Source organism: Porites lutea, chromosome 6 (genome assembly GCF_958299795.1).
Source record: "Porites lutea chromosome 6, jaPorLute2.1, whole genome shotgun sequence".
NCBI classification, from domain to species: Eukaryota; Metazoa; Cnidaria; class Anthozoa; order Scleractinia; family Poritidae; genus Porites; species Porites lutea.
In genome coordinates this window covers 30679897-30700946 of record NC_133206.1, presented here as the reverse complement: position 1 = coordinate 30700946, position 21050 = coordinate 30679897, and the positions used below count along the sequence as shown (strand labels likewise).

At 38.3% G+C, this 21050-nt stretch overlaps 1 long non-coding RNA gene across 1 annotated transcript; it reads left to right on the top strand.

The window, feature by feature from the left end:
• Positions 1 to 13564: 13564 nt before the first annotated feature.
• LOC140940549 (uncharacterized) lies at positions 13565 to 17753 on the top strand. Its single transcript, XR_012166360.1, has 2 exons — positions 13565 to 15834; positions 15925 to 17753. It is a non-coding gene; the product is annotated as an uncharacterized lncRNA (long non-coding RNA).
• The last annotated feature ends 3297 nt before the right edge of the window (positions 17754 to 21050 follow it).

The following is a 21050-nucleotide window of genomic DNA, read 5'->3' as shown; positions in this document are numbered from 1 at the left end:
GAACACACATCACTAGGGATATGTGTTTCCCAGGTAGGGATACACATATCACTAGGGATATGTGTTTCCCAGGTAGGGGAACACATATCACTAGGGATATGTGTTTCTCAGGTAGGGGAACACATATCACTAGGGATATGTGTTTCCCGGGTGGGGGAACACATATCACTAGAGATACGTGTTTCCGAGGTAGGGGAGCACATATCACTAGGAATATGTGTTTCCCAGGTAGAGGAACACATATAACTAGGGATATGTGTTTCCCAGGTAGGGGAACACATATCACTAGGGATATGTGTTTCCCTGGTGGGGGAACACACATCACTAGGGTTATGTGTTTCCCAGGTAGGGATACACATATCACTAGGGATATGTGTTTCCCAGGTGGGGAAACACATATCACTACGGTTATGTGTTTCCAAGGTAGGGGAACACATATCACTAGGGTTATGTGTTTCCCAGGTAGGGGGAACACATATGTGTTTCCCAGGTAGGGGAACTCACATCACTAGGAATATGTGTTTCCCAGGTAGGGGAACACATATCACTAGGGATATGTGTTTCCCAGGTGGGGGAAGACATATCACTAGGGATATGTGTTTCCCAGGTAGGGGAACACATATCACTAGGGATATGTGTTTCCCAGGTAGGGGAACACAGATCACTAGGGATATGTGTTTCCCAGGTAGGGGAACACATATCACTAGGGATATGTGTTTCCCAGGTGGGGGAACACATATCACTAGGGATATGTGTTTCCCAGGTGGGGGAACACATATCACTAGGGATATGTGTTTCCCAGGTAGGGGAACACATATCACTAGGGATATGTGTTTCCCAGGTAGGGGAACACCTATCACTAGGGATATGTGTTTCCCAGGTGGGGGAACACATATCACTAGGGATATGTGTTTCCCAGGTGGGGGAACACATATCACTAGGGATATGTGTTTCCTAGGTAGGGGAACACATATCACTAGGGATATGTGTTTCCCAGGTGGGGAAACACATATCACTAGGGATATGTGTTTCCCAGGTGGGGGAGCACATATCACTAGGGATATGTGTTTCCCAGGTAGGGGAACACATATCACTAGGTTTATGTGTTTTCCAGGTAGGCGAACACATATCACTAGGGATATGTGTTTCCCAGGTAGGGGAACACATATCACTGGGGGTATGTGTTTCCCAGGTAGGAGAACACATATTACTAGGGATATGTGTTTCCCAGGTAGGGGAACACATATCACTAGGGATATGTGTTTCCTAGGTAGGGGAACACATATCACTAGGGATATGTGTTTCCTAGGTAGGGGAACACATATCACTAGGTATATGTGTTTCCCAGGTAGGGGAACACATATCACTAGGGATATGTGTTTCCCAGGTGGGTGGTGGTATTCTCCTGCTACCTAAAACCTTTTTGACAAATCTTTTCATTTTTTGGTTCTTGTTTTATTTCTGGCACGATCAAAACCGAGAATCCTCTTCCACAGTCCCTTTTTTCTCCAAAACCAAGCGGAAACGCTTGCTACACAGGCTAATCAATGTCGTATAATATTACTATAAAACGCCTATTCTGAAAATAATATGAACTGGAAACGAAAGCTACGCAGGAAAGGATTTTACTATCAAATTTTGGGGGTCGTTACTGTACTTAAATTTCTCCAGACACTTGCTTAGATTTTCGATATATTTGTCTGCAATTTTTCCTGGGAAAATTTTACATGCAAATGTATAGAAAATGTTAAAAAGTGGTTCTAGCGCATGTAGGTGCATGTAACGACCTCACATCTTTTAAGTAGAATCATTAGGAGTGATGCCTTAGTTTACAAATCTTATTTTTTCGGAACAGCCATTCTACGGAAATTTTATTCGACATTAGATTCTCATACAAACACTGTAATGTCTCACACTGTTGCCGACTTGTCAAAACCATGATAAGGCCTATAATCAAAATATATTATCCAACATCATATTCTAAGCAATGATGACATGATTCACACCTATGTAAACAGAATGACTAGGATGAATTGAACAACTACAATGACTGGGGTAACTGGGATGATGAGGATAACTGTTATTACTGGGATGACTGTGATGACTTTGATGGCTAGGGTGACTGATAACAAGAATGACTAGGATAAATTGACTGGGACAACTGGGATGACACTAAGGATAACTTAGATTACTAGGATGACTGGGATGACTAGGATGACTAGGATGACTGGGATGACTAGGATGACTAGGATGACTGGGATGACCAGGGATTACTGGTGTGAATTGGTTGGTTAGGATGACTGGGATGACTGTGATGAATGAGATGTAGCGGCTGAAGTAGGGCACAATTATGCAAGTGTAGGGTGCTTTTGTCAGTGTAAAACCATTTTTTAAACAAGATAGTAGCTTGGTGGTGTAATAAATGACAACCAATTTATGATTTTTTCAACCTCCTGCCATGTCATTTCATAAACATAAGCTTACACCGTAACCTCTTTTTTAATCAAGAAACCTGAAAAAGATTTGGGCTCTAACGATGTGGGGAGGGGGATTTGGAAAACTGTGCATAGCTCTTTCTTCAAAAACCCTTGCTATATCCCTGTGTCTTATTGGTGAAGGGTATTAATGTTTGTTATCAAACTTGAGACAAGAGTTAATTCTCTACCATAGAGTTAATTAATGGTTTAAGAACGGCATTGTTTGGATTTGTCATTAGACATAAAGCAGATATTATATGTGTTTTCCAAACATCTATAACTGAATTTAAGAAATGAGTGACAGCCATTAGTTTTTAAGCTATTTTTGCCATTGAATGGAACGTTATCAGTCCTGACATTATTTCCAATCACCATTTTTCAAGCTCATTTATTGTTTCCACTTCTTAAATCTAAGTGGTTGATTTTCTCCGTCTAGGAAATGTTACAATACTTTATTCATGTTCATAAGGTGTTTATGGATTGCAAGGAGTGTTGAGATTTTTAGCAAGAAGTGGCGATCTTATCGTCCCCAGTTTATGTGCTGATAAAAATGGTTTGTTTAATTGTTTTTCAGGCAGAAAAAAGACAACAAATGAGGCAAGCTGGTCAGAGATGGACTGTATTCTTTGGAGGAGAGTCTGGATTTAGAGGGCAACAGCATCACAGTCTAGGAATTACAACTGGTTTGGTACGTAGGAATAATTTATTATTTATAGCTACCCTACTTCATTGAAGAGACTTGGTTTTACGTCATTCTGTCTATGACCAGCCTGGGAGATCACTAAGGGTGCTTTTCATTAATTTTGTCAGAACTGACTGGCCAGACCATTCCCATTGCGATGAGAATTTCACTCTTAATCAAATTATTCAGTGAAATAAGTCAAATGTTAAATAAATTCAATTCTCTTTCCAGCGGGCACTGCAGGGACCTCAAGTTAGTGTCATCATTACTGAGAGTCCGTTATAGCGAAAGTTTATTTCAGGCAAAACGTCTGAAATTCATTTTTGCCTGTGATTTTGCTGCTATCTATATTATCGGGCTGTGCGTTATAGCAGGGTGTCTGCAAGGCAAGAAGGAGATGACTTTTCACCAAAAACTCTTTGTAAAAGTTCTATTTCATTGTCAAATTGACCAGTCCAGCCAAGGTCCAGCCAGCCAGTTCTGACTTTTGGAAAGTGCCCGGAGTGTGGGGTGAAGCTGGCTCAGGGTTTTTCTCTGAAAAGGAAGTGGAAATTTGCAGTGGTTATAATCTCCCAGCTGTTGTTGTACAGCCATTTTTTTTATTAGTAATTGGAGGCAGCATGGCCGAGCAGGAGTGGATAATTAAGTATTTATTATTATTATTATCTTATTAACTTAAAAAATTAATGTTTCTTGAGATAGATCATAGTCATCACAAGCCAATGTAAAGCTGTTGTCAGATCACAAAATTTTAAAATAATATTACAAAAGTATAAAAAGTTAATAGTCTGCAGGCAATTCTTTTTGTTAAAATTTTTTAATGAATTTTAAAAGAAGCAAGACTTCATTTATTTATTCTGTTGGGAAACATTTTTTGCAGAAAAATAGACATCCATGTATAGGTACTGTAGGGAGACTAATTCTTCCTTTCTACCTGACAGTCAAACTTATCTGTATTATTTCTTGCATCTCTGGCCATTTAACAGAACCCCTGCCATGTGGTGATGTTGTGGGAGATTCTTTGGCCATCACAAGTTGGATATCAAAAACATTTCTTCAATTAAAGAGATGACATCTCAAGAAGCAGAGGGATCGTGGACCTCCATTGGTGATTTCTGGCATTTCAGGTATCAGTTTTTTTTAACTTCCTTAACTGCTGAAACTACTACATTTTGTTTTGGATTTTTCCAGAGTTACACTCAATTCCAAATCCCTCTGTTTCCCCCTTTACAGTATCAAATCTTTTTCAGGCATCTTCATTAAATAAATCATCCTACTCATCCTACCCATCCAACTTATTCCAGTCATCCTATTCATCCTAGCTATCCAAGCCAACCCAAGCGTTGTAGTCAACTGAGTAGTCCCAGTCATAACGGTCATTTTAGTCATCAAGTCACCCCAAGTCACTCCTGTCACGCCAGTTGTCCCAGTCATCCCAGTCAGTCCAGTCTCACCTGTCATCCCTGCCATCCTAGTTATACCAGTCAACCCAGTCATCCCAATCATTGTAGTCATTGTAATTATCCCACCCACCCTAGCTGTCCTAGTCAATGAGGTCACCACTGTCGTGTCTGTCTCCTTAGTCATCCCAGTCAACCCATTCATCCTTGTCATCCCAGTCTCTGTAGTCATCATAGTTATCCCAGCCATCTCAGTCATTCCATTCATCACAGCCACCCCATTCATCCCAGTCATCCCTTTTATTCGACATATCCCTGTCATCAGAGTTATCCCAGCCACCCGTTATCTCAGTAAACCAAGTCATCCTATTCATTGTAGTCTTGCCAATTATTGTCCTGGTTGTTGTAGTTATGCAGTCATCCTAGGCATCCCAGGCATCCCAGTCATTCTGTTTTCAAGTCATCTCATTAATATTCATCCTAATCATGTGTCATTCCAGTCATCCTAGTTATCCCAGTCATCCCAGCCATCCAAGTCATCTCATTATTATTCATCCTTTTCATCCTAATCATGCAAATTATCCCAGTCATCCTGGTCATCTCAGTTATCTCAGTAACCCTAGTCATCCAAGTCATCTTATTATCCCACTCATTCCACTCATCCCAGTCATCTTAGTCATTTCCTTCATCCTTGTCATCCTAGTCATTCCAGCCATTCCAGGCATCCCAGTCACCTAGTAAGTCATCCTAATGATCCAAGTCACTCCCGTCATCCCTGTCACCCCAGTTATTCGAGAAAACCTAGTCCTCCAAGTCATCCCAGTGATCCTAGTCTTTCCAATTATCCCAGTTATCCAAGCCATCCCAGTCACTCCAGTCAATTACAAGAATTGAAAGGACACAGAGGCGTGCCACTAAATATATTCTCAAATTGCCTTTTTCCTGCACAATTTCTTACATGAATAGGCCTAAAAATCTTTGGATCTGCTTCCATTAACATTCTGGCACGAATATCTAGAAATGTTTTTTTTTTTTCAAAATCATTCATGGTCTCGTGTCGGTAGATCCATCAATATTATTCCTAAAGCTCGCATCACAAGGCCTACCAGATCTTTATCTAGTGGTGTTATTGAATTTGTAGAGCCTGAATGTCAGACAGCAACTTATCAAAAGTCCTATTAATATCATCAGATGCATACGCATCTGGAACATTGTTGTTGATGAACTGAACCTGTGCATGAATGCCCTGAACGATTTTAAACAGGCAATGGTAGAGTATTACAAAACTGCCTTAAGTAATTACGACTGTGAAAATCCCCACACTTTTAAGTCTGTCTGTCTTAAATGTAATAAGTCTGGTAGTCTTGCCCAGCCTGTCTCGTAAGCTTTTAATTTAATGATTATGTATTTTAACTATTCTTATATTTTTTAATTTTCTGGGCCTGCAGTAACTGGCTCACGCTGTTTCCGAATCCTTGCCACTTTTTCTTTGTTACTTTTTACCTGAATGTAGTTATATTATGTTGGTGGAGCTAATAAAATAAAATATAAAAACGCTCCAGTCATCCAAATAATCCCGGTCATCTCAGTTACCCTCAGGGTTCACAAGCACCTTGACAGTCCTTGAAAATTGCAGTCGGTGCTGGAAAGTTCTTGAATTTCGGTGCTAACTTTATCCGACCCAGATTGTCAAGTGCTTAAAGGAGCAAACTCAAAAAGACCTTCAGGATAAAAATTAAAATTGCAGTCATGTTGTGAAAGAACTAAAAAAGACAGACCCAAGTCTGTCATTGGTATTCTTGAAAAATGCTTGAATTTTTTGTTCAAAAAAGGGTGCAAACCCTGCTACCTAGTCATCCTGGTCATTCTAGCTATCCTTGTTATCCCAGTTATCTGCATCATCCCAGTCATCCTCTCATCTTAATTATTCTAGTCATAATCATCCCATCTCAGTTATTCCAGTAACCGTAGGACAGCAGACATCGGAAATAAGACATCAGACATCAGATATCAAACATCGAAAATCGGACGTCGGACATCAGATGTGGGGCATAGGACATGGAACATCAGACATAAGACATCCGACAGTCGGGTAAAAAATTGGACAAAAAATCAGACAAAAAACTTGACAAGAAATCGAACAAGAAAAATCGGACAAGAAATGGGATAAAAAAAATTGGACAAACTATTGGACAAGAAATCGGACAAAAAATGGGACAAGTGGTCGAGCAACAAATTGGACAATAAATCGGACAAAAAAATAGGACTTAAAATTGAACAAAATTGGACAAAAAATTGGACAAGAAAAATCAGACAAAAACTTTGGACAGTAAAAATCGGACAAGAAATTGAACAAAATATTGAAGAAAAATCGTACATGGGACATGGGTCATCGGACAGTGGACATGAGAGATCGAAAATCAGACATCAGACATCGGTATAAAAAAAAATCGGACAATAAATCGAACAAAAAATCATACAAGATATTGAACAAAACAATTGGCCAAAAAAGTGGACAAAAAAAATCAGACAAAAAAAGTATAAAAAATCGGACAAAATATCTTACAAGAAATCAGACAAGTTGAACAAAAAATCGGACAAACAAGCAGACAAGTAATTGGACAAGAAGTCGGACAATAACATGGGACATGGGACATCAGACATGAGATATTAGGCATCAGCCGTCGGACATCGGACACCAGACATCAGATATCAGAAATCGAAGATCGGACATCGGACTTTAGACATCGGACTCTGACATCAAAAATCCGGCATTGGACATCAGACGTCAGAATCATATATCGGACATAAGACATCAGTCATTGGACATCAGACATTGAAAATGCGACATTGGACACTGGACATGGGATATAGAACATGGAACATCAGACATCGGACTTAAGACATCAGAAATCGGACATAAGACATCAGACATCCGACAGTCATACAAGAAATTGGACAAAAAAATCAGACAACAAATCGACAAAACAATGGGAAAAAAATCGAGCAAAAATTTGACAAGAAATCGGGCAAAAATATCGGACAAAAAAAGAAGGCAGAAATTGAGCAAAAATTCGGACAAGAAATCGGACAAAAAATTGGGCAAAAAAATCGAGCTAAAAATGTTTTAAGAAATCAGACAAAAAAATAGGACAAGAAATTGAACAAAAAATTGGACAAATAATGGAACAAAAAATCGCACGAGTAATTGAACTTGAAATCGGACAAAAAATGGGACGAAAAATTGGCCAAAACATAGGACAAAAAATTGAACAAGTAATTGGACAAAAAATTGGACAAAAGTCGAGCAAAAAACCAGATAAGGATGCAGACAAAAAATCTTAGAAGAAATCGGACAAGAAACTCGTACAAAAAAATCGGACAAGAAATCGAGCAAAAAATCAGCAAGATATTGATAAAAAAATCAAGCAAAAAATTGGACAAAAAAAATTGGACGAAAAATTGGACAAAAATGGGGAAAAATTGGGGCAAGAATGCGGACAAAAAAATGGGACAAAAAATCTTACAAGAAATCAGACAAGAAATTGAACAAAATAATCAGAAACGATATCGAACAAAAAATTGGACAAAACAAAATCAGGCGAAAAATGTACAAAAAATCGGTCAGACATCTTACAAGAAATCAGACAAGTTGAGCAAAAAATCGGACAAACAAGCAGACAAGTAATTAGACAAGAAGTCGGACAATAAAATGGGGCATCAGACATTGAAAATCGGACATTGGACATCAGACATCAGATATTGGGCATCAGACATTGGACATGGGACTTCGGACATGGAACATCATCAGACATCAGATATCGGACATTAGACATTGGAGATAAGACATCAGACATCAGATATTGGACATAAGACATCAGACATCCTACAGTCAGACAAGAAATTGGACCAAAAATATCGGACAATAAATCAGACAAAAAAAATTGGACAAGAAATCTGACAAAAAATGGGAAAACAGATCAAGCAATAAATCTTACAAGAAATCGGACAAAAAATTGGACAAGAAAAATCACACAAAAAATCGGACAAGAAATTAGACAATAAATCGGGCAAAAAATCAGACAAGAAAAATCAGACAAGAAATCTTACAAAAAAAATATTGGACAAAAAATTGGACAAAAAAGCCAACAAAAAATTAGACCAAAAAATGGGACAAAAAATCGAAAAGAAAATCAGCCCCTAAAACTGGACAAAAAATGGGACAAAAAAATCAGGTTAAAAATCTTACAAGAAATTGTACAAAAAAATCAGACAAGACGTTGAACAAACAATGGGACAAACAATTGGATGAAACTTGGACATGAAATCGGACAAAAAATTGGAGGAAATATTGGCCAAAAAATTGGACAGGAATTTGGACAAGAAATCAGACAAAGATAGGACAAAAAAAGTGGCCAAACATATCCGTCAAAAAATCTACAAAAAATTGGTTCAAAAAGTCGAACAAAACATCAGAGAACAAATAAGACAAAAAAATGGAGAAAAAAAATCTGACAAGAACGAGCTGAGGAGAATAAAACTAACCTTTATCCTTTATAAGGTTTCTCAGGATAAACTGGATAAAAACAGTCAAATTGGTAAGGTTGGCAAAATCAGTTAATAAACTCCATTGTCTGCCAACGTGTCGAGCGGGGGCTAAAGGCTCAAACTTCCTACGAAGAGTATGTGAGAATACGTTCAAGAGTACATGCATAAGCAACATAAACATCACACCAGTCAATACATCTACTTCTCCCCAGCGTGACTTTCAAAGTTGGTGCAAAAAGTAGTGCTGCCAATATTCTGCAAGTTGGAGAAAGTTTCGACAGGTTCTGTGAAGATCCAGGGTTAGTTGTCATGACAACCAATGTTCTGTTCACAGTAAACCCAATGTTTTACTTTTTTAACAAGAGCCATAATGGGGCTCCTGTTTCCAAAATGTGTTTCTGCCATTTTTGCATATAAATCATCCTATATCATCATGTGAAATACTGCCTCTTCATTTAGAGTTTTGGCTACTTTTATAAAAAGGTAAATACAACAAAGCGTTTTTCTTATAGTACATTAAAAGTCATAGACTCAAGTCTCTGATTGAAATCCTTAAAAAATGGGAAATGTGTCCTTGAAAAAATATCCCTGAATTTTTTGTTCAAAAAAAGGTACAAACCCCGGCTGCAACCTAGTCATTCCGGGCATTCTAGTTATCCCTGTCATCCTCTCGTCCTAGTTATTCTAGTTATAGTCATCCCAGTCATCCTTGTTATCTCAGTTATCCTAGTAACCCTAGTCATCTGAGTCATCCTTGTTATCTCAGTTATCCTAGTAACCCTAGTCATCCCAGTCATCCTTGTTATCTCAGTTATCCCAGTAACCCTAGTCATCCCAGTCATCCTAATATCCCACTCATTCTGGTCACTCTAGTCATCTCAGTCAATCCAGTTATCCCAGTCACCCCAGTTACCCCAGTCATTCCAGTCATCCTACTCTTCCTATTCATCCCAGTCATACCAGATACCCTAGTAATGTTAGTTATCTCATCACCCTAGTCATCCTTGTCTAGTTCTTCTACTTATTCTTTCCGTCACAGTCACTTATCCCAATCTTCCCAGTCACCCTAGTCATCACAGTAATTCTACCTATCCTTTTCATCTCAGTCACTCCTGTCATCCCAATCATCCTATTTATTCTAGTCATCCCAGCAGCATAAATAATCCCAGTCACCCTGGTTATCTCTCAGTTATCTCAGTCATCCAAGTCATCCTAGTCATCAGTTTTTCTAGTTATCCCTGTCATCACAGTTATCCCAGTCATCCCAGTCACCTGAGTCATCCTAGTCATCCCAGTCAACCCAGTCCTCTTAGTCATTCCAATCATCCATATCATTCCCAGTCATTCCAGTCACCCCAGCCATCCTATATCCTAGTCTTCACAATTATCATATTCACCCTTGCCATCCTAATCATCCCAGTCACCTCAGTCATCTTAGTCATCTCATTTATCCCAGTTACTCCAGTCATCTTAGTCATCCCAGTTATCCCAGTCATTCAAGTCACCCTAGTTACCTCATTAGTCATCTTAATCATTGCAGTCAGTCTTGCAGTCTTAGTTAGGGATGCACATGTGCACCATGTGTTCAGGTAGCTACACCCCTCCTATGAAGTCATTTACATTAATTTTGTGACTCAATCTTAGACGTTGAACTCAAAAAATACCTACATGCCAAAAGTCAGCAAGGAGTCATGAATAAGTTAACAATTGAGTAAAAATGAATTCTTTTTTTTTTTCTCAGGCTGAAAAGAAGAGTGGATTTGGCAAACTGGTCAGCAATTCATCAATAGCAGGAGTTCAAAAGCCAACAGTGGAGAGGCTGCAGCTGGTATCATCAAAGTCAACTCATTATTAATACCTAGTTTAGTATTTAAATAATCATATAATTTATTACTTACAGTTACAACCCTGCCTCAACACAGGTACTGGGTTTTAGAATATTTCTGACCCTGCCCGGGAGGTCATTGAATGCGGGGTGCAGCTGGCCCGGGGTTTTCCTCCTAGGAGCAAGTGGACGTACGGGGAGGTTTTTCACCCAGCTGTTGTTCCACAACCCCCATTCAACAGCAATAGGCAAATTCATTTAGTTTGGCAGTGAAAAAAAAAGCAACAAAAACAAAAACCAAAAACCGAAGAATATTGACTATTTCAACAAATAGGACTTCATGCATTGTTCAAAGCAGGTCCATGGTATTCCCAACAGGAGTGAATTGATTCACTTGCAATATTTTTTTCTTTAATTTCTACGCGTAGTTTACAGCTTTCCAAATTCAAAGAAAACCTACTTCATTTCTCCAATCAAAATTCAGTCACTGTAGGATCTTTAGCACATTTCAGCTATAGGGTAGATTGCTGTATGTAGTGAGATCAAATTTTGATTAGGAATTCTGTAATTCACTATTGGAGGGAATACTTAAGGTATCTGTATTACAAGAAAAAATGATATACTATACAGTGTGTGTGCCACCATGTTTGTACAAAAATAAGTGTCACTGAGAAAATTTGATCAAAAGTTTCTTTAGGTTTTGAAGTAAATGAGTCACCATCCAGTTCAATTTAGCAACTGGACAGAGACTTATCAATTAGGCAAAGTTTTCCAGTTGGATTATTTCGTTCCAAAAAAAATGAAAATCATATTTTGAAAAACATCCAGTGGCTTATTTGTACCACTTAAGTTCAAACACAAGATTCCTTTGAGTAGTACATACATCATTCAATTTTACAAAGGAGATTCACCTCTGGGAAGAAAAGGGAAAAGGATTCATTCTTGCAATGAATGAAACTCTGTAGCCAAGAATGATTATATTAATTAGTGATTATAAATGACATTTCCTCAGGATTTGGCAATTTTATCAAAGATGAAAGACAGTATTTCATTTGCTAACTAGATACAGAGAAATTGTTTCAACAAAATAATTTAAGACCAGTTTGGTCTGGTAAAGAATAGCAAAATTGAGCTGAACTAGTTTTGATATGGGCTAAGGGTTCAGGGGCCCATTTGTCGAAAGTCCCGATAATTAACGGGCCCGGTAAGCTGTCTCGGTTGCCATTAAAGATCGAGGTTTCAACAGTTTTGCATCTAACATGATAAAACTATCAGTTAAAGAAACAAAATGGAGTAGTTTGCTTGCCAGAAGCCGTGCTCTTATTCTTTTTATTTCGATTTGAATATTTGATTTCGGGCCCGAAAAGTTACCGGGACTTTCGAGAAACGGGCCCCAGGGTCCCAGTGACACATCCCCACCCAAAAATTCATAAAGTACCACCCTCGGGCCTAGTGCCTCACTGCTCAAAGGAAATCTTGCTAAAATAATAGCGATAATGATATTAGTATAGTATTTAATATAAAGTTATAGTTGTTGGGTGGGTAAATTTACATATTTTATAGATTATTACATACCTAAAACCTTAAAAGCTCAATTAAGCCCCTATCTGCCTTTTAAGGAGGGTTGGAGGAGTTAGAGGTGGGGGAGGAGGGGGGTAAACGATTTAGGGGGGAAGAAAGGATTTTTTTATCTCGATATGGAAGGGGAAATTAGGCAAAGGGTGGTTCTTTTGATCAATAATCTGACACAAACTGGCAAAATCCTCTTGCACTGGTTTGATGGGAATCAGTTCCTGACATTTCCTGCAAAAGGAATGGCTTTCAAGGTAAGTTGTGGAGGATGTAATGGATACTAAGGGGATCAGGTTAAAAATCTAGTCTTAAAGAAATAGAGGCTGCGATCAGTGATAGGTAGGGGGGTAGGCTGGGGCTTATAGAGCTTTTGCTGCATATACACTTGATGACATTGTGCTGCCAGTGTGTAGGTGGGAGTGGCCTTGTTTTCCGTGTAATTGTCTGGGACTACTAGTCAAAATACATTAGCCATTCACTGACTTTCACTTTCTTAGAACAGGAGGAAGCACAATGTTGCCTGTATCTTAAGAGGCATGGGAAGCATTACAACCTTATCACAGCAAACATTAATCACACAGGCAGAATTTTTAACTTTGCTTTAATTTTATTCCTTTTGTTAAAGTTCACCACACACTCAATTCTTTTTATAGGTCCACCTTCTATTGGAACTCGTCTTCATTATAGGAGTTGTTGTGCTTCCTGTGTTATCTTAACACAGTGGAACTATGATTTTCTGAACCTCCTGTGAAAATGAAGATTGGTCTTAGAAAACTAGGAGTTCAAAGAATTAGAGGGATATTAAGTTTTTTGGGGGGTTTTGGGCTTTCTTGCCATTTTCTGTTTGAGAAAACCCAAGGTGAAATATAAAAAATACAGTGACTTCAGGGGAAGGAAAACAAGTTTTAATTTGAATAATCAAGAGGTTCAATGGACCAGGATTCCACTTATACAGTATTAGTGTTAATTTTATGCTAGAATTAAACAGTCTTCAGCAAGCTCATTAGCACATTATTAGCTCTAAACCTCCTAAGTAATATATTACCTCCATCAGGGACTATACAGGCTGCAAGAAATAGTAGTACTGTACAGGTATACATCTTTAAATTTTCATGACAACATCATGGCAATACAGATAACCTATAAGCTATAATATAATTATATTGGTAGAATGTAGACACCTTGATCATAAAACTTATGATGATCTTCCATTAAGGGACAAGATAAGCTTTGTCAGGCAAGGCATCTCTCTGGCTATCAGTGGCCAGGAAGCTACAGCTGGAATTGGATCTTCATTTACATAGCACAGCATGGATAGGAATAGAAAAGCAATTAACCACAGTGACCTTAATCCTTGAAGTCCCAATTTCACTTGACAGATTCTCCTTACTGTTCCTTCTTACCTCTCTTATGGTACTAGTAAGGAGAATGTATGAAAGTATCAAGTAGGTAGAGTTTCATTTTTTTGTTATTGTTAATAAGTTGATGATTGATTTTGGTCTCTGTTGGCACTTCAACGTAAGGTTGGTGAACTAAGGATTTTGCCATCTTGAGATTAATTTTAAAAAAAAGAACTCAAAGCAACTGGAAATTCTTAAGAAACAGTGAGCCTGGGAAAAATCTTAGGAAAATTAGGATCTTAAGTATTATAAAGCAAAGTAGATTATTCATAAGCTTACATGAACATTACGTCTAAGGCAATCTTCAGTCTGCTTCTGCTTAATTTTTTTCTAGGCAACTTGAAGTAGGAAGTTAGAATGTTTTCGAAGTTGCTGATCTTTTCAAAACTGAAACAATTTTTATGAACTTTTGAGAACTTATTCTTTTGCACAGCTTTCACAGACTGCAGACTGTTGATTGCATTTATATTCTATTTAAATATATTAACTTTTTCTTGTGCTGCATTTGCTCTCTGGAATTTTTTTTTTTAATTTCCATAGGTTCTCGAAAGGTCTGGCATGTCAGTTTTAGGAATTGACTCCTTGGCATTCTTTTTCATTTCCATTTTTCTGCACATAATCAGAGCATTAGTTGAATACATGTATACATTATGAGGGCACTTGTAGCACTAAGAAATATCTAGTAACTGTTTTGTTTTAAATATGCTAATGAGCTTGCATTAGTTATCTTAATATTATTAATTTTTTGTTAGGCTTAGTTTAGCTAAGCCTTTGAAAACAGCTGACTTTTCGAGATGCTATCACTGGTTTTCCCGCAAAATGGTGACTCATGACATGTCACTAGCCATATCTGGGTATGGCTTCTGATTGGTTGAGACACATTATCCTTGTGGCACGACCTATCAGAAGCACTACCCAGATCCGGGTAGTGACACATCATTAGTATAGAATTTCTTCACTTATTCTTCATTTTGGAGTCATTTCATGGAGAAACCAGTGGTGTCATCAAGAATCGTTGGTTGTTTTCTTAGGCCATTAGCATTTCATTATTTTTTTTTAAGTTCTTATTTAATTTCAGACCTCAGGTGGCACACGCACAAGATTAGGAGCCCATCACTTGGGCAGGTCATGTTTAAATCTAGCCAAACTCGTCCCTGCTGGGCTGTGGAAGCTCTGCCTCTGAGAAGGTGGGAATTCTGATGTCCTCTGAGATATTCCAACTGAGAAATCCTGGGAAACTTTATCTGATCCTGTAGTTCACGCTGGGGGCAGTTGGACACTTGGAAGATTTGGCCGTTTGTTCCCAAGTGGGGAGGACAGCGTGAAGGAAGGTGAGAGTTTGCTTCTCGTGTTCTTAGAGTTTCATTCAGTTTGTTATAATACCACACCTTTTTCCAAGAAAATAGATAGATAACCATTTCGATCAAGAAAGTTGCTTGTCTGCAAACAATATGTCTGGGAATGTTTCACTGTTGAGGACGAAAAACGGGGGTGCAAGAACGTGCTCCCCGGCTCACGTAGTAGGTGTGTCGACGGATGATTCGAGGGCAGAGAACTGAGCACTGAATCGCATTGGTCTGGCTTGGGTGGATTTTCACAAATGACATCAAATTGAGCTGGTAGTTACTAAGAATCTCTCTGATGGGGGCTACTGGTTGAGGATTTCTCTTCTAAACCTAAAGCTTTTGATTTCCTAACAATAAATAGCCCTCCAAAGAATTGCACAAAACCAAAAATAGCATATAAATCATTTCCATAATTGCCAAATTTTGTCCTGATATTTTTTGACTACCTGAAAATTTAACTAAAACCGTGAAAGCGAAACAACGCTCATAAATAGGTCCAAATTTATTTCATTTCAATCTTTTTCCTACTTGATTAGCTGAAAATTTAACTAAAACCATAAAAACAAAACAACGGTCATAAATAGGTCCAAATTTATTTCATTTCAATCTTTTTCCTACCTGATTAGTTGAAAATTTAACTAAAACCATAAAAACAAAACAACGGTCTTAAATAGGTCCAAATTTATTTCATTTTCATCTTTCTCCTACGTCAGATCATAGCAAATTTAACAAAACTAAATTTAGGTTACATCAACATCTGTTTTTGTTTACCTGTTGTTTTTTGGTCAACTGAAAACAACAGGCGAACAAACATGGCTGTTCATGTTAGACTAATAATATCAGCTTTAGATACTAAACCATTTTCGAAATAAGGAAATACTTGATTAATCAGACAGCTGTGGTAATCTGCGCTATATCCTTGTTTTTAAGAAGGGCATAGAATAGATTTCCTCGGCCTGTCTGAAAAATCAGGTTAGTTTGACCTAAATTTCGGAAAGCCTTATGTAAACAGCTAGAATAAACATTTTTGCTAAGTGTTAACTTTTCACGATGTAAGGCAATTTCTCGGTGGCGACTTCAATTGATACTTCAAATTAGGGTTTCGGATATAGGTCTGGAACCATATACTTAAGATCATTTTTTTGATATTAAAAATTATATATTTGGCTAGTTCCAGTCATTTATCGGAATCCTGAGTTGAAGTATCCATTCCAGTCACGACCGTATTTCCACGCTATTTGGCCGAGCTATTGTCACGATCGTCACGCAATGCTGGTACAGTCGGCTAGCGTGACCATCGTGACTAAAGCTTCAAATCTCGTGGGAACTTAAAAATAGGACAATTTAAATTATTATTATTCAGAAAAACATTAAGATTTAAAGGTTTAAAGACTTGCTGTCGAATCCAAAATTTCCTAGGAACTGAAACATTAAATTTTACTAGCTTCACATTTCTTTCGCACAAATTTCTTATTTACGTAGAAATAAACCTTTATTTCAATGAGAGAATTAATCGAATTATTTCTACGGGAAGCAAAACAGGCAAAAATTTAAATCATCTGCAAGATCGCTTTAATCCCTTTAGTTGCCCTTTACGCAGCACTGATTTAAACGAATTCAACATTAGATTTTTAAGGGCAACCAATTTTAAGATATAAAACGAAATATTTAACGCACAATTTACGCAGCACTGTAGCAGTACTGCGTAAATTTTGCTTCATAATGTTTCGCTTTATTACTTTCAGATAATTTCGACTCTTTAGAATAACAGCAATAATAAGCGACGCGTAAACAGTACGCGTAATTTTGACTTCCAAATTTCCTTTCATGTAGGTCTAAACACTAAATACTAAACAATAACTAGGACGAGAGAAATCCAATATCAGTAGCTTCGCAGAGGAGAGATTATTATTGACTTGTGCTCTTTGGTGAAGTTTGTGGGATGAAGGCCGGTCAGACCAGCGCGATGCTTTGTCCAATTTTCTGGGCATCGATGACGGAGACCCACTGAAGACTGAGTTTCACTGTCTTGCGCCCTCTTTTTTCTTGTCCACGACTCTGGATATTTTTCACGATATATTGACTTTGTAGACACGCACTTTCAAACCAAAATTATAATTTTCACTTCAAATTGTTTTGGCTAATTTTAATTCCAAATTAATTTGGTGTGGTATTGTGACAGAGTTGAATGGGACCCTCAGAGCATGAGGAGTGAACTCTCACTTTTCTTCACCCTGCCCTCCCCACTTGGGGACAAACGGCTGAATTTTCTAAGTGTCCAACTGCCCCCAGCTTGAATGAAGGGATCAGATAAAACAGACCAGGATTTTAAAGTTGGAATATCAAATGAGGACAGAAGAATGAATACCGACTCGGAGCAGAGTGGAAGCAGCCTGGCAGGGACGAGGGAGGCTAGATTACTTTTTTTTTGTATTTTTTTTATTGTAAGTAAATGGACAACAGAGACAAGCTTTATTTCTTCAATAAAATACTGTTATCTTCAGTACCTGTGCTGTTTACTTTGTAATCCAACTACTTGAGTGAACCAGATAAACCCCCTTAAGGCTCAGACACAGTAAAACATTACACGCAGTAAAGGCTGGTTTTTTCTAACGACATGAACACAAGCGTCAGTTTAGTGAAGACATCAACAACAAAAAGATAAGCACAACTTTAGGAAACCCACGCACTTATCATAATTCTTCTTTCTCGCTAAGAATTAACACAACATAAGCACAAGCAAGATAAACCAAAACAAAGTTTGTTTTGTTGTGCTCAGCTCGTGTTGTAGTAATCCTTTACGACGAGAAAACAAGAATAATCTTGGCGCTCACATTTTCAGTTTTGTATTTTAATAAACTTCAGTTGTTGATGACCTCGCTAAACTTAAGTTTGTGGCACGCTGCTAGTAAAAACCAGCCTTAAAATTACGCTGTGTTTCGACCCCCAAACACCCTGTCGGAAATGTTCCAAAGCAAAAAAAAAAAAATACTGCATTGTAATTTTGCTTTATTACTCTTTATAGGAGTAGAAACACAGTGCAAAGTTACTGCGCGAAATGTTTCACTGTTTGTCCGAGCCTTACAATAAGCCAAGTTCTGCTTCACATACTATAGAGCTTTAAGCAATCATCAAAGCGACGGCAGCAAGATCGGCACTTGAAAAAATAATTAGCAGTTATGCGAACATCATTTATTGTTTAAATTTTCTCAGCATTTTAACTGATTTACTTTGCACGCGCACGTTTTGAATTGGATATTTGATGGCTAAATGTTTGTGTTTCGTCTCCAATCCATGATTTTTTAATTACTTTTCTTGTTGCTTTGCGTACAAAAACGAAAAAACGTGTAAAAAGTTAAAGCGAGCGAGCTGGGAAAGCCTTCGGTCGTTTTAATTTACTCAGCATTTTAAATTTACCTATTACTTTGAACTTTGTACGCGCGCGTTTTGAATTTGATATTACTCGGCTAAATGTTTGTGTTCTCAAAATCTTGAACTTCTGATTATCAGATTCTTTTTTTTGCATACAAAAGTGAATAAATGTGCAAAAAAATGAAAGCGAGCGTGCAATTTGAAGCCTTTTGTTAGGTGCCATTGTTGTTGCCGTCTTCATTTGTGATTGCTTGAGCTTCAAAAATTGGAAAAACATAAGGAAATAAATTTTAGACTTTTTCAGTAAGCGGTTTGTTTTTCATTAAACGGCATCCCACAAAACACATGCACATAGAAAAAACCCTAACAGAAAGAACTTTACTGTGCTCTAAATCCGATGTCAAACTTACGTGTGATCTTCTTCAAGGCCGTTTTTGAGCTTCACGACTTTGCGTGACGAGCCTAAATAACGGCCGAAAAAAAGACTCCAAGTTTGATACGAGTTGTTGTTAATCAGAATTTCAATTTGCACATGTATTTATGGATTGCATTGTTATGGCAAAACAAACCGCAGATCTGACGGCCTAAGAGTACTGTGAACTTTCAGTCCCAAGTTTTAACATGTTATTTTCTTTACTAACCGCTGCGGATTTTCCTTACCATCAGTTCTGAGAATTTGACTGTTGATCATGACAAAGCCTCCCCCCCCCCCACCCCCATCATAATTATGTTTATTTTCAACACCCTTCCGCTTGGTAATTTACTCGAGGAAGTAACGAGAAATAACATGTTGATCACTCTGGAATTGAAAAAGATGAGTGCAAATTTGCTAAATCTCCCCACTTTACCTCCTCGGAGGAACACTAAATTTTCCACGCTCAGTTTTATTCAGAGTTTGTCAATCGTACTTTAAAACACTGCGGCAGAAATTTTGGCGACTCTATTTTAATCATTTCATTGTTGCTGTTGTTGTTGCTGTGTAATTCTTATTCCATTTTGGAAGCAGTAGACTGATTTTATTGGTAAAATTAATTCATACTCAAAGCACTTGCTGTTGTTTTCCACAAAGAAGTTTGAAGGTTAGGCACGCAATCCAAATTCACAATCAATAGTTCACCCATGCCAAATCTTATTTTCTTGTGATAGAAACTGTGGATTAAATTTTCCCCGAACGTGGAAATGAAAATGGAATTGAATTTAAGAATTTAGACATTTTATTCACTTGAACTGAAAAATCACCTTCAAGAATAGGAAGGTAAGAAGTTGCAGTGTTGAATGTCAGTCAGAAATTCAAGCTCTCAAACAAGACAACAGATCAGTTTGCCAATTTGCCACGACTGCAGTTTTACCAACGAACAAACTCTCCTCTCCTCCCACCGCCCAGCCCCCCCCCCCCCCACCCCCATCAAATGATGGCTTAGGTTGGCTGACGATTTTATTGGTTGTATAACTATTGCAATCGTTGAAATAGTTAGCAGCCAGCAAGAAGCACTACACTGCACATCATCAATGTGAAGTATCAATGTGAAGTGCATTCAGTCATTCCAAATATAAGACGTAAGCAAGAGGAGATTTGAGATGCACTCATCAACTTCACAGAATACGAATATACAAGTCAGCACAGATATGCAGTCTACCAACTATACCATTAAAATACGAATCCAAAATAAGGCCACTGTGAATTGGTCAGACCCTTCAGCTGTCATACAGGTCAGTTCAAACATCGGTCTGTCTTTTGAAACAGTCGGGTTAAATGTCAGATTATTCTGCATTGATTGCATTGATTCTGTTCAGCCAGAATGAAAACCAACAGGCGGTCAGTTATTCAGTTTGACAAATCCTCGTTCGGCCAGTATTCAAACAAGTAGGTCAGTAATAACTTTGGAATTTTTTTTTCCATTAGCCAAACAAGTGACTTTAAAAGTCCTAGTCATTCTAGTCACCCTATCTATCACAGCACCCCACTCCTCCCAGTCATCCTAGTCATTCCAGTCACCCTAATCGTCCCAGTCATCCCCGTCATTCCAGTCATCCTAGTCGTCCCAGTCATTCCAGTCATCCTAGTCGTCCCAGTCATTCCAGTCATTCCAGTCACCCTAGTCGTCCCAGTCATCCCAGTCATTCCAGTCATCCTAGTCGTCCCAGTCATCCTAGTCATTCCAGTTACCCTAGTCGTCCCAGTCGTCCCAGTCATTCCAGTCATCCTAGTCGTCCCAGTCATTCCAGTCATTCCAGTCACCCTAGTCGTCCCAGTCATCCCAGTCATTCCAGTCATCCTAGTCGTCCCAGTCATCCTAGTCATTCCAGTCACCCTAGTCGTCCCAGTCGTCCCAGTCATTCCAGTCACCCTAGTTGTCCCAGTCATCCTAGTCATTCCAGTCACCCTAGTCATCCCAGTCATTCCAGTCACCCTAGTCGTCCCAGTCAC